The 12,165-nt window shown below is 37.6% G+C and overlaps 1 long non-coding RNA gene across 2 annotated transcripts in view; it reads right to left on the bottom strand.

Annotated features, from left to right (window-relative positions):
- Positions 1–382: 382 nt before the first annotated feature.
- Positions 383–12,165, bottom strand: part of LOC141541926 (uncharacterized) — a 59,709-nt gene continuing 47,926 nt past the window's right edge. The window contains exon 3 of one of the 2 annotated variants that reach the window (XR_012481945.1): positions 383–653. This is a non-coding gene — a long non-coding RNA (uncharacterized LOC141541926). Of the gene's footprint in view, positions 654–9,186; positions 9,315–12,165 lie in introns of those variants that run through there. The other variant, XR_012481946.1, reaches the window with a different exon arrangement.

The raw sequence follows: 12,165 nt of genomic DNA, 5'->3' as shown, positions 1-12,165 counted from the left end.
TTTATTCAGTCAGGAAGTTTTAAAGATCTAGACAGACCTGGCTATGATATCAATGGAAAAATCTTTGCTCCCAATCCTGGTATGGCAACACAGTATCCATTCATGCACTAGTTTTCTTATCTCCCTGGAACAGCTCCAAATCACTTGCCATGTGGGTGATTCCATTAGAGATTGTCTGAGCATGTGCCAAATCTCATTGCCTTGTTTAACTCTGGATACCATGTTTGAGAATGATCACAGAAAAACTGGAAAACATGGTGAAGAGTCTTAAGTTTATGCCTTTTTAATACTGGTTGAAATAACTAAGGATGTTTAATTTGGAGAAGAGAAGGCTTAAGAGGGAACATGACATTTGTCTTCAAATATTTAAAGGTTGCCATAATGGGGAGGAATTAAATTTGCTCTGTTTAGTCTAATTAAAAATAGATTTTGAGACTAGGAACAATAAATGGGAGTTGTAAACTTGCAAATTTAGTCTTTATGTAAGGGAAAATATTTTATTTTAAGCTAAAAGCAATAGCAAAGTACAGTGGTTTGCATTGAGAGAATGTAGATTCCTCTTCCTTTAAGATTTTCAAGCAAAGACTTATATTATCAAGAGGATTCTTTGTCTAGGTATCAGTTGGCTTGAAGTGGCTTTCAACTTTGATATTCTGTGAAATAGAAAAAAAATAAAGAGAATTAAAAATACAGAATGATTAAAGATTCCAACTTTGTCTAACCTCTCATTTCTCACCTGCTTTACCTTCAAGCCAAGACTGCTAACACCAAAACGCTTACTTCATCCCCAGATCTTCTGCTTATAGAAAGAGAAATTGCTTCTCTTCTTCACCTCATCCCCCATTCATTCTTTTTTTTTATCAGCAAAACTTTTTTATTGGTAATACAAATTATATCAGGAACAAGGTCATTGTGACATAGCAAACGTGTAAATTAGGTGAGTCTTTTCTACAGATAATTTTTTTTTATTCATTTTTCCAAATTATCCCCTCCCTCCCCCTGATGGCAGGTAATCCCATACATTTTACTTGTGTTACAATATAACCTAGATACTATATATGTGTGTAAATACCATTTTCTTGTTGCACATTAATTATTAGCTTCCGAAGGTATAAGTAACCTGGGTAGATAGACAGTAGTGCTAACAATTTACATTCGCTTCCCAGTGTTCCTTCTCTGGGTGTAGTTATTTCTGTCCATCATTGATCAACTGGAAGTGAGTTGGATCTTCTTTATGTTGAAGATTTCCACTTCCATCAGAATACATCCTCATACAGTATCATTGTTGAAGTGTACAGAGATCTTCTGGTTCTGCTCATTTCACTCAGCAACAGTTGATTTAAGTCTCTCCAAGCCTCTCTGTATTCCTCCTGCTGGTCGTTTCTTACAGAGGAATAATATTCCATAACCTTCATATACCACAATTTGCCCAACCATTCTCCAATTGATGGACATCCATTCATCTTCCAGTTTCTAGCTACAACAAAAAAAGCTGCCACAAACATTTTGGCACATACAGGTCCCTTTCCCTTCTTTAGTATTTCTTTGGGATATAAGCCCAATAACAGCAATGCTGGGTCAAAGGGTATGCACAGTTTGACAACTTTTTGGGCATAGTTCCAAATTGCTCTCCAGAATGGCTGGATTCTTTCACAACTCCACCAACAATGTATCAGTGTCCCAGTTTTCCCACATCCCCTCCAACATTCATCATTATTTGTTCCTGTCATCTTAGCCAATCTGACAGGTGTGTAGTGGTATCTCAGAGTTGTCTTAATTTGCATTTCTCTGATCAGTAGTGATTTGGAACACTCTTTCATATGAGTGGAAATAGTTTCAGTTTCATCATCTGAGAATTGTCTGTTCATATCCCTTGACCATTTATCAATTGGAGAATGGTTTGGTTTCCTATAAATCAGGGTCAGTTCTCTATATATTTTGGAAATGAGACCTTTGTCAGAACCTTTAACTTTAAAAATATTTTCCCAATTTGTTACTTCCCTTCTGATCTTGTTTGCATTAGTATTGTTTGTACAGAAACTTTTTAGTTTGATGTAATCAAAATCTTCTATTTTGTGATCAATAATGATCTCTAGTTCTCCTCTGGTCATAAATTCCTTCCTCCTCCACAGGTCTGAGAGGTAGACTATGCTCTGTTCCTCTAATCTATTTATGATCTCATTCTTTATGCCTAAATCATGGACCCATTTTGATCTTATCTTGGTATAGGGTGTTAAGTGTGGATCCATATCCAATTTCTGCCATACTAATTTCCAGTTTTCCCAACAGTTTCTTCCGAGTAATGAATTTTTGTCCCTAATGTTGGTATCTTTGGGTTTGTCAAAGATTAGATTGCTATAGATGTACCCTTTTTTGTCCTTTGTATCTAATCTGTTCCACTGATCTACCGTTCTATTTCTTAGCCAACACCAAATGGTTTTGGTGAATGCTGCTATATAATATAGCTTTAGATCCGGTACACTTAGACCACCTTCCTCTGACTTTTTTTTCATTAGTTCCCTTGCAATTCTCGACCTTTTATTCTTCCATATGAATTTTGTTGTTATTTTTCTAGGTCATTAAAATAGTTTCTTGGGAGTCTGATTGGTATAGCACTAAATAAATAGATTAGTTTGGGGAGTATTGTCATCTTTATTATATTCGCTTGGCCTATCCCCCATTCATTCTTAAGTGAGAGGCAAAGCTCTCTTATTCAAGAAAGATTTTCATTAGTTATAAATTCCCCTCCTAAAGTGACTGCTTAACTCCTGTTCCTCAGATCTGTTTTTCTATGGACCCAGAGAAACAGTACCCTTGCCCTCCTGGAGAGTAAAATTGGCACACTGCTACCCTGATCCAAACATTCAGAGTTTGACTCACTAACTCTGATGAATAATTGACGAAGAAAGCACTACTAATCCTACTAACCCTCAAGGTAAGAAGATGGGGTGCTTGGTTTATATGATCCCACACTTACTGGTGTTCTCTAATATATTGTTTCTCAAAGATGACTTACATGAGAGGAGGAAAGGTCCTGATTAGAAGGTAGGATTATCAGTGAATAATGATGTATTTCAAGTACAATTCATACAACCGATATCATTTAAATGCCTGCCATGTGTGAAGCACTTTGCTCTCAGAAGAGAAAAGCAAGAACATAATAGAACATATTCTTAAGGAACCTTCTATTAGGGATCCAAAAATCTTAAAACAGGAAAGGACCTCAGAGATTGATGGGTCCAATTTTCTCATTTTATAGATGTGAAAACTCAGGCTCAGAAATTTGGCAACTTGCCTCTGGTCACACTAGTAATGTCATCGATAGTATGTGAAGAAGTCTTCCTAAATCCTCGCCAAACATGATAACCCATGTAACATGTGCACAGATGAGCAAAAACAAAGCATATGTGACTCCTGCTACTTCTTTGCCCACATCTTTCTTTTTGACATTGATTATTTCTCTCACTAGTCACATTTGGACAGCTCCCTTCTTAGATATACCATGGATTGTCGAAGGAGTATAACTTTCACCAATGGACACTAGCTATTAACTGGCCAAGCATCTGCTTTGGAGGCAAGGAGGGGAGTCATCTTGATGAGGTGAAGTCTAGTTTTGGGGGCTCCTGGTAGGGGAACCAAAAATATGATGATGTTTAGGTTTGGGGGTTCTCTTTTATAGAGAACCAAATGATAAAGTTTAGATTTAGGGAACCAAAATGAGATTAGGGTTTCTTGTGTCAGGGAGTTAAATGATAAGGTCTAGTGGCAGGTTCGGGGTTCAGGGAACCCCCTTGGGATTTGGCACAAATAGGGAGTTTTTAGGGAACCCCCTTCTTGCGGCACAGGGATTCTCTGCAAAGGAATTTACAAACCTGAAAACCTAGATTAATAAAAGAGATTTAGTATAGAGATTGGGAAGTTTAGAAATACCAACAGAGAGGCATAAAGTCTCATTAGGGAAATAGATGAGGGTAAAGAGAGGGTAGCACTGGAAAAGAATATTATTCCAGTGGGCAGAGGCTTCCTTGGCATAAGCATGACAAAGCCTAGCATGGCATAGCATGGCATGATTAAAACCTCTGCCAAGAGAGGATTTTAGATTGGCTCTTTTATAAGGAGCTTTAACTACTAGCTGAAGAGGGCTAGTGGGTGGAGTCCCAAGTTGGCTCCTCTACAAGCTGGGTTTCAGCTTGAGCTGGAATTTGAATAGAACTGAATGAGTTTCTTTAATTGAATAGGGTTGGAATTCTTTTACTCAAGACTGAACCAACTTCACCTAGATAACAGAATGAAACTGTTGATCTTGTTTCTCTCAGGTGGGGTAGTCCCTCACTGAGTTGAAGGAGATTTTTTCCTTCAAAAAGTTTTAGGGGCCCTTCTTCAATCTCCATGATATATCAGTGATGATAAGTGTTTTTTCTCATCTCCCAATATTTAAAGACAATAATGTCCTTCATAGTTTTGTTCTGGTTCAGATACTCCCACCCCTCCCCCCATCCTACCTTCCACCCCATCACAGTTGCATTCTGTGATAAACATCTGATTTGGAAAACCTGCTTAATTTTTTTCAACTCCTAAGCATTATTCTTCAACAATTTAGCCTAAACTGCTTGGGATAATAATTTTAGAAAGCACTCTATAGAGAATTAAGAAATTGATTTGTTCTAGTTCCATATATTAATGATAGAATCAATAATATTTCTTCCATTTTGAGTAAGGGACCCTTCCTCAACCATGGATGGACAACCACTCCTTCATTCCTTTATGGATCAGGCCCCTGAGTCTGGACTTCTTTTTTCCCCTCATTCCTATAAGTACTTTCTTTGTTTCTCAGCTTCCTTCCCCCTTTACAATGCAAACTCCTTGAGGATGGGCAATATTCTTGTTTTTGTTTGTATCTTTTATCACTTAACAATAACTGTCAGAGAACAATCTATTCACATGTTTATTGACTTGAACTGGCTTGACTGTTGATAACATTTCAGACATGGTGGTGCCTGATTGGAATAGTCATCTTGGTCAGTTGGACATCTACAGGACCCCTCAGTTCTCATATCTGTGAATATTGTTGATTCTCCCTATTCTGTGACCACCTGAGGGCAGCCCTAAAGAAAGTGAATTTGTAGGCAAATTGGAAACACTTGGGAAAATAACTCAAAGTCTTTAATAGTCAAAAGTAATGGGGGGGTGGAGCCAAGATGGCGGAGAGTAATCAATCTCCTTATTGCAGCTTGGTAGACATCATTGGACTATTGGATTTAGAGTCAGAATCCCAGATCTATGACTTACTACTTGTTTTAGAGCAAAAAGATTCACCCTCATCTAGTCAGATTAGTTTTAACCAATTTTAAATCTAGCCTCCTATTTCAGATTAGAGAATGAATGCTCATTGCACTTAAGGTCCAGGGCAGCTGGATAGTGCAGTGGATAAACCTGGACTGGAATCAGGAAGACTCATCTTCTTGAGTTCAAATGCGACCTCAGATATCTACTAGATGTCTGCCCCTGGACAAATCATTTTACCTTATCTCAATTTCCTCATCTGTAAAATGATCTGAAGAAGGAAATGGCAAATCCCTCCAGGGACTTTGCCAAGAAAATCCCAAATAGGGTCACAAAGAGTTAGACACATCTGAAAAACAAACACCAACAACTTCTGAATCCATAATGCTATCCCATTCCAGGTAGGAAGCCGTGGCAAATGATAGAGTAATATTACCTCTTTCTTCATGAGATAGTATGGTAGAGAAGAAAGAATACTGGAGGTAGAGCCAACAAATCTAAGGTCAAATGTTGATTCTAAAACACTATTAGCTGCGTAATTAGGGGGAAATTATTTAAGCTTTTTTGAACTTGTTTCTTCCTCTAAAGAACTAGATACACTGGGTTTGTTTTTGCTCATTCATTTGCTTGTTTGTTTTTGGTCAACCTTGAACATAATGAGTGTTATGTGCATGTTGTTAGTTTTCTTCCCTACTTCTAATCTGAAATTGCTGCAAGAAGCTCAGGACTCAGAAAACCCAAATTTGGACAGTAGCTTACTAGTTGTATGACCGCAGGTAGACTCATCAATCTTTGTAAGTCTCCATTTCAGTCTCTAAAATGCTTGTAATTGCTACCTCAAAAGGTTAATTAAAAAAAATATGAAATTGCTATGTAAATGATGGTCATTAATTTTATGAGTGGTGCATCCAAAGTGGCAGTCGTTGAAGGAATAAAAATTCTCAATTTCCTAAATATTTTCCTTATTTCTCTCCCTATTTAGCATAAACAATTATGTGGCATCTTTATTGGAGTTGAATGGTAACAAGCCATCAAAATGCCCTGAATATGTGTTACTTCTGCAGTTGTGTATCCTGGGAAAGCCTTTAAGAATAGGGTCTAAAAAGCATGTAAAATAATGGATAAAGAGCTGTTCTTGACATTCTAAAGACATGAGTTTTTTAGCCCTCGGATTCTGACTATTTAATAGTTGTATGACACTGCAAGTCAAGCCTTTAAGACTTCAGATTGCAAAGCATTTATAGGTCTGCATTGGAGGAAATTTCTTCATTGAGAGTTCCCTCTTCCAGTGAAATAAAGAAAGCTAATTCATCAGTTCTAGAGCAAAAAAGCATGAGTTCCAATCCTCTTATTCTTACTAGATGGGCGACCCTGATCACGTCAATTAAACCTTTTCTACCATAGTATCTTCATCTGTAAAGTAAAGACAATAATAATCTACATTTCAGGGTTGTGGTGAGAAATAAGTGAGATAATATCTGTGAAGTGCCTGGCACATATTAGGTACAAAAGAAATGTTAGGCATTATTATTGTGAATAATAATAGTGGGTTAAAAAAAAAAAAGACTGGGGACTGAAAAAAAAAGACTGGGGACTGACATGCTCAGTTGCATCCAACTTGTAAAACAAATATTCACCAACAAGCCAAACACATCTTGCCATGGTCTTACCTTCTTAATTTTTTTAATTCAAATGCATACCAAGGGTACTTGAAATTGCACACTTGTGAGTCAGTCATGCTTACCTAATGCAAATGGGCTCTTTTAGAGTAAGCTAATAGCAGTATGAGGTACTTTCTGTACTTTCAACTAATTTGACCAGCTGAAAATGCATGAATGCTCCCTGTTTTGCTGAGCACTCAGCTCTTGGTAGATTGGCCCAGATTTAGACAGCACATCTTTTCTTCCTTTCTGCTATGTGAACTAATGTGGTGAGGAGGTGACATTTATAAGACATTTACTAATTTTCTTGTTCTTATAGGTTTTCAACTGATTGGGTCCAGCAGTAAAATCACTAAAAGTCTTTGTCATGGCTTTAATCAAAATAAGGCCTTGAAATTAAGTTATTCCTTTCCTCTATGATTCTCTTCTTTCTCATTATAGGTTATGGATTAGGAATATAAAGACTGGTCCATACTGCTCCTTCTCACTAAAAATCTAACTTTTCGTTATTCTCACTGTCTTCATAAGACCTGCTTTGGATATCTCACAAATGAGGATATTGAAACAGAATTTGGACTGGATGGGACTTTGGAAATCTTCTAATGTTAGAAATTCACAAATTCTGTGTATATGTATGCGTGTATGTGTGTGTGTGTGTGTGTGTGTGTGTGTGTGTGTGTGTGTGATGGACTCTTTTAGAAGTTAGAGAACTCTGTAGATGTCTTCTCAGAAGGAGATTTTTAAATGCATAAAATTGAATGCATAGGATTATAAAGTTCACAGACCTCAGAATAAGAACCCCTGATTGTTATCCAACTTCTATCCACTTCATTTTATATAGATAAAGTAACAAAAGTTTATTAACCACCTACTATGTACCAGGCAGGTAAAGATAGGGAAGAAAGTATATTAAGGAATTCATAGTCTGATAGGGATGGGAGATGGAGATAATGTGAAAGTAACTGTGTACTAACAAGATTAATAGGATAAATTTGAAATGATCTCAGAAGGAAGATACTTGGCTATGGTCACACAGAAGTGAGTTATAAAACCAGTTTGGACTTTAAACATAGTGATTTTTCATTATTTCTTGTAGACATTGGTGCCTTACAGGTATGATGATCACTCAGGTTCTCTGCTCCTTTGTCCAGACCCCCTAGGAAAATTTTGATAAAGTAGGGAGAACTCTATGTGGTCCTTGATATTTCTATTTTTCCAGGGATTATTGAAAATTGGGATCATCGTTATGAAGGGAAATTATGTGATGATGGTTTTTAAGTGGTTATGCTCCGGACACCTATTTTTAAGCCACAATACAACTAGATCTAGCTTTTGCCTTTCTGTAACTTTTTGACCATCATTTTTATTGATGTCACTAAGGTTGTATTTACATTGTTGTGAATCTATCCCAGAAAAAAATGGTATTGAATAAAAAAGCAGTAGGGTACAGGGAATAGAGAATGGAACCTGGAGTTAGGAAGACTCACTTTCAACTTTAACTTTTGACACTTACTAGCTATATGATCCTGAAACTTAGGTTCTTCATCTGTAAAAATGGGAATAATAATGCCAGATTGTTGTGAGAATATGTATGTACAGTGGATACAAATCTAAGTATGGTGTCGGAAAGAACCAAATTTAAATCCTGCCACAGACACTAGTTGTATGACTCTTGGCAAGTCATGTAAGCTTTTTACTTCAGTTTCCTCATCTGTAAAGTATCATGTCAGATCAAATGACCATTAATCTTGCTTCCTGGGGTTGATGTGAAGATCAAATTGGCACTTAGTATTTTGCCTGGCATATGGTAAGCACTTTATACTATTACTATTATTATGGGCGGTTAAGTGGTACAATGGATAGAGCTCTGGGCTTGGAGTAAGTAAGAATCAACTTCCTAAGTTCAAATTCTATCCCAGACCCTTAATTATGTGACCTTGAGCCAATCACTTAACCCTATTTGCCTTAGTTTCCTCATCTGTAAAATGACCTGGAGAAGGAAATGACAAATCACTCCAGTATCTTTGCTAAGACAATCCTAAATGGAGTCAAAGAATCAGAATGAGTAAAACAATTGAACAACAATTATTATCATATGAACATCATGTATAATTACTGTGGTTATTGCTGGGAATGACTTCAATCATCTAGCTTACCCATTAGGTTGTCCAGAATAATGGAACCAAATGTGGCTCAGTTAGTGTTGGTCATGTAGCCACAGAATGTTTTCTGCTTGTGCGAAATAAGGAAAGGAAGATGAAAGATAATGAGAAAGTGTTTCTCTTTCAGGACTTCCTAGAAAACATCACAGTGTGTGGTGGCCGAAGTCTTAAGAGCATGAATAGAACCATGGCTGCCAAGAACAGCAAGCTGTAAAAGCAAAGAAGAGCTTTGAAATAACAAAAAAAACAAAACAAAAAAAAAAAAAAAAAACACTGTCTGATTGTCCTAGGAACCTAATCACCTTGCATTCAGATGTTTATTTTCTAAGGAGCTCTGTGTTTGTGTGAGTGACAGACAATGTCACATTCATTCTAATGGGAGGAGTAATTTATATCTTCAAAAGAGAAAGGTGAATCCCAGAGTAAATGGCTTTCCCTAAGCCATATCTTGGGACAGCAATGGGCATAGGACATATTAGAGGCAGCTTGGTGAAATACTGGATTTAGTGTCAGGGAATATGGGCTCAAATTCCAATTCTGTCACTTACTATGTATTTGACATTGGTCAAATTATTTAACTTCTCTGGCTTTAAATTTGCTCATCTGGAAGATGAGGGGGCTGGACTCCCATGGACCTTTCTAGTACATAGTTTATGGCTCTGTAACTAATGAAATTACACAGCATTTTACATTCATTATTCCATTTGATGCTTATGGATACCTTGTAATGTGAGGTTGGTAGTGCAAGTTTTTTTTTTGTTTGTTTGTTTTAATTCCTGTCTCCCAAATGAGGTAACTGAAACTAAAAGAAATCAAGTAGCTTATCCAAGGCTACATACCTAAATAATACAGTTAATCAAACTAGAGCCTTATCTGAGCTCCTGTTACTCAGTCCAAGACCCATGCACAATTATATCAAGTCTTCTGAGGCTCAAGCCACAAAACTGGTGCCTTCCATGTGGCAAAACAAAACATTACTGGTTTCTAGGTGAGTTGTTGTTTAGTTGTTTCAGTCAATTCCAACTCTTTGTGATCCCATTTGAAGTTTTCTTGGCAAACATGCTGAAGTGGTTTGCCAACTGAGATAAATAGGATCAAGTGACTTGTCCAGAGTCCCTCATCTAATAGGTGTCTGAGGTCAGATTTGAACTCAGGATAATAAATGTCCCTTGTTCCCAGCCAGTACTCTGTGCACTTATGCCACCACCTAGCTGTGAATTTAGTAGTTTACATTTTCATCTGAAGCAAAAATGGTTTAGGTTGTTCCCAGGGTTCACGTGGACATATGGAATCCATGAACATTTAAATGAGGAATTATCTTAAAGTGTGCTTACAGGGAAGAATGAAAATGTTAGAGGCCAAAAGACCTAAGTTTGAATGCCAGACCCTACTCTAGCAACCTATGTGCTTTAATCAACTGATTTCCTTGGCCTCCTTTCTTCATCTGTAAAATTAAGCATTCTACCAAGTGACCGCTAATTCCCTTTCGATTCCAAAACTATGATCTCATTATAAAGGATCTCTGCAAAAGATGAATTTGCCTGTAAGGATGGACCCCTAGGGAATTCTGTATTACAAGTTTAAGGCTTATTACATGCATTAAATTATAGAGAGAGCAGAGTAAGAAAAGGGAGATGTAAAGGCTGAAGGGATTTCATAGGGCTAGCTTTGGCTCCATGGAACTAGCATGAGACAGATTCTGTTCTGCCTCATTCATTCTTGACCCACTTCCAGATGGAAGGAAGATACAGGGCTCCAGTTCTAGAATCTTTTGTTTTAGGGGAAGTGAACAAAACTAAAAAATGTCAGCATCTGTGGCAAGAGAATGACCCAACATTTATTTTTTTGACCATTTTGGTCCTAGCCATCTCTGTAATGAAAACATAGTTGTGCTCAAAAACTCAGCAGACACAAACCTGAGTACAGGCATCATGGTGAATGAAGTATGACTTGGAATGCCTGAAGCCAGTTTGGCTTTTACCAACCTGGGCCAGATTCCCCTGCCTGTCCTTGACTTTCAGTGCTAGGAACAGTGTGGCACATGGTTCAGGTTCACTGATCAGTTTAAGGCAGTTTCCACCAGGTTAGCTCAGCAGAATGACCCAGTTAGTACAGGGACAGCTATAGGCAAGGTTAACTCTCCAGGGAAGCTATCTCTGAGCCAAACCTCTCCAGAAGGTAGCAAAATGCAGTCACCTGAACCCTTGGGTAGTAGAATCTGAGAGAAGCAGGTTTCAGGGCAAAGACTGGACTCAGGTACAGCCTTATCTGAGGGATTGGGGGATGGATGGGATATACTCTCAAGGTTTCTCCTGGCTCTGTGATTTTGTGCTTCAATTTCTATTTTTTTCTGATGAGCTATGAATTAGACACTAGGAGTACTATAGCGTTCCTGCAGTCTAAGGAATGTTAATGTAGAGAAAATTATAGCTCACTAAGGATTTAGAACCAAATTCTTCACCACTAGATTGGAATATAGCTTTGGGATCAGATTGGAATATAAATTTGAGATCAGATTGAAATATAGCTTTGGGATCACATTGGAATATAGCTTTGGGATCAGAGATAGGATGAGAATAGCCAAAAGAGACAGATGCTTTGAGTATACAAAAGGGGCAAGGGTTAGCAAATAACTGATCACTTTTAAATATTACTTTTTAGTTAAGGCCAAACATTTGAATTCTGTATGTCTGCTCTCCATGGTACATAGATGTTTTGAGATAAGTCTGACGGCCCTGGAGGCAGATTGAATGTTACCAGTTCTTCAGAGAAAAGTAACATGGAATTGGTTCCAGGCTTTCTAAGAGCTTCGAATGTCCTTTTCCCAACTATAATCTCTAGTTACCTCATTATTCCTGCTCTGTGACTCTGCATACAATTGAAACCTGGACTTGATGAAATGGAATGGCATCTTATGAGGTACAGTTTGGTGTCAGGACCTGCTTTCTCAAAGCAACAAGAGCCATCGGGGTTTATTCTCCCTTTGACCTTCTGCCTGGATTTTGAAGGCTTTGCAATTAATATGTCACACTTTTGCCAATCAATTAATTGGCCAATTG

Source organism: Sminthopsis crassicaudata, chromosome 4 (genome assembly GCF_048593235.1).
Source record: "Sminthopsis crassicaudata isolate SCR6 chromosome 4, ASM4859323v1, whole genome shotgun sequence".
Lineage (NCBI taxonomy): Eukaryota > Metazoa > Chordata > Mammalia > Dasyuromorphia > Dasyuridae > Sminthopsis > Sminthopsis crassicaudata.
The sequence above is the reverse complement of the archived record's forward strand: the minus strand, read 5'-3'. Positions and strand labels throughout refer to the sequence as shown.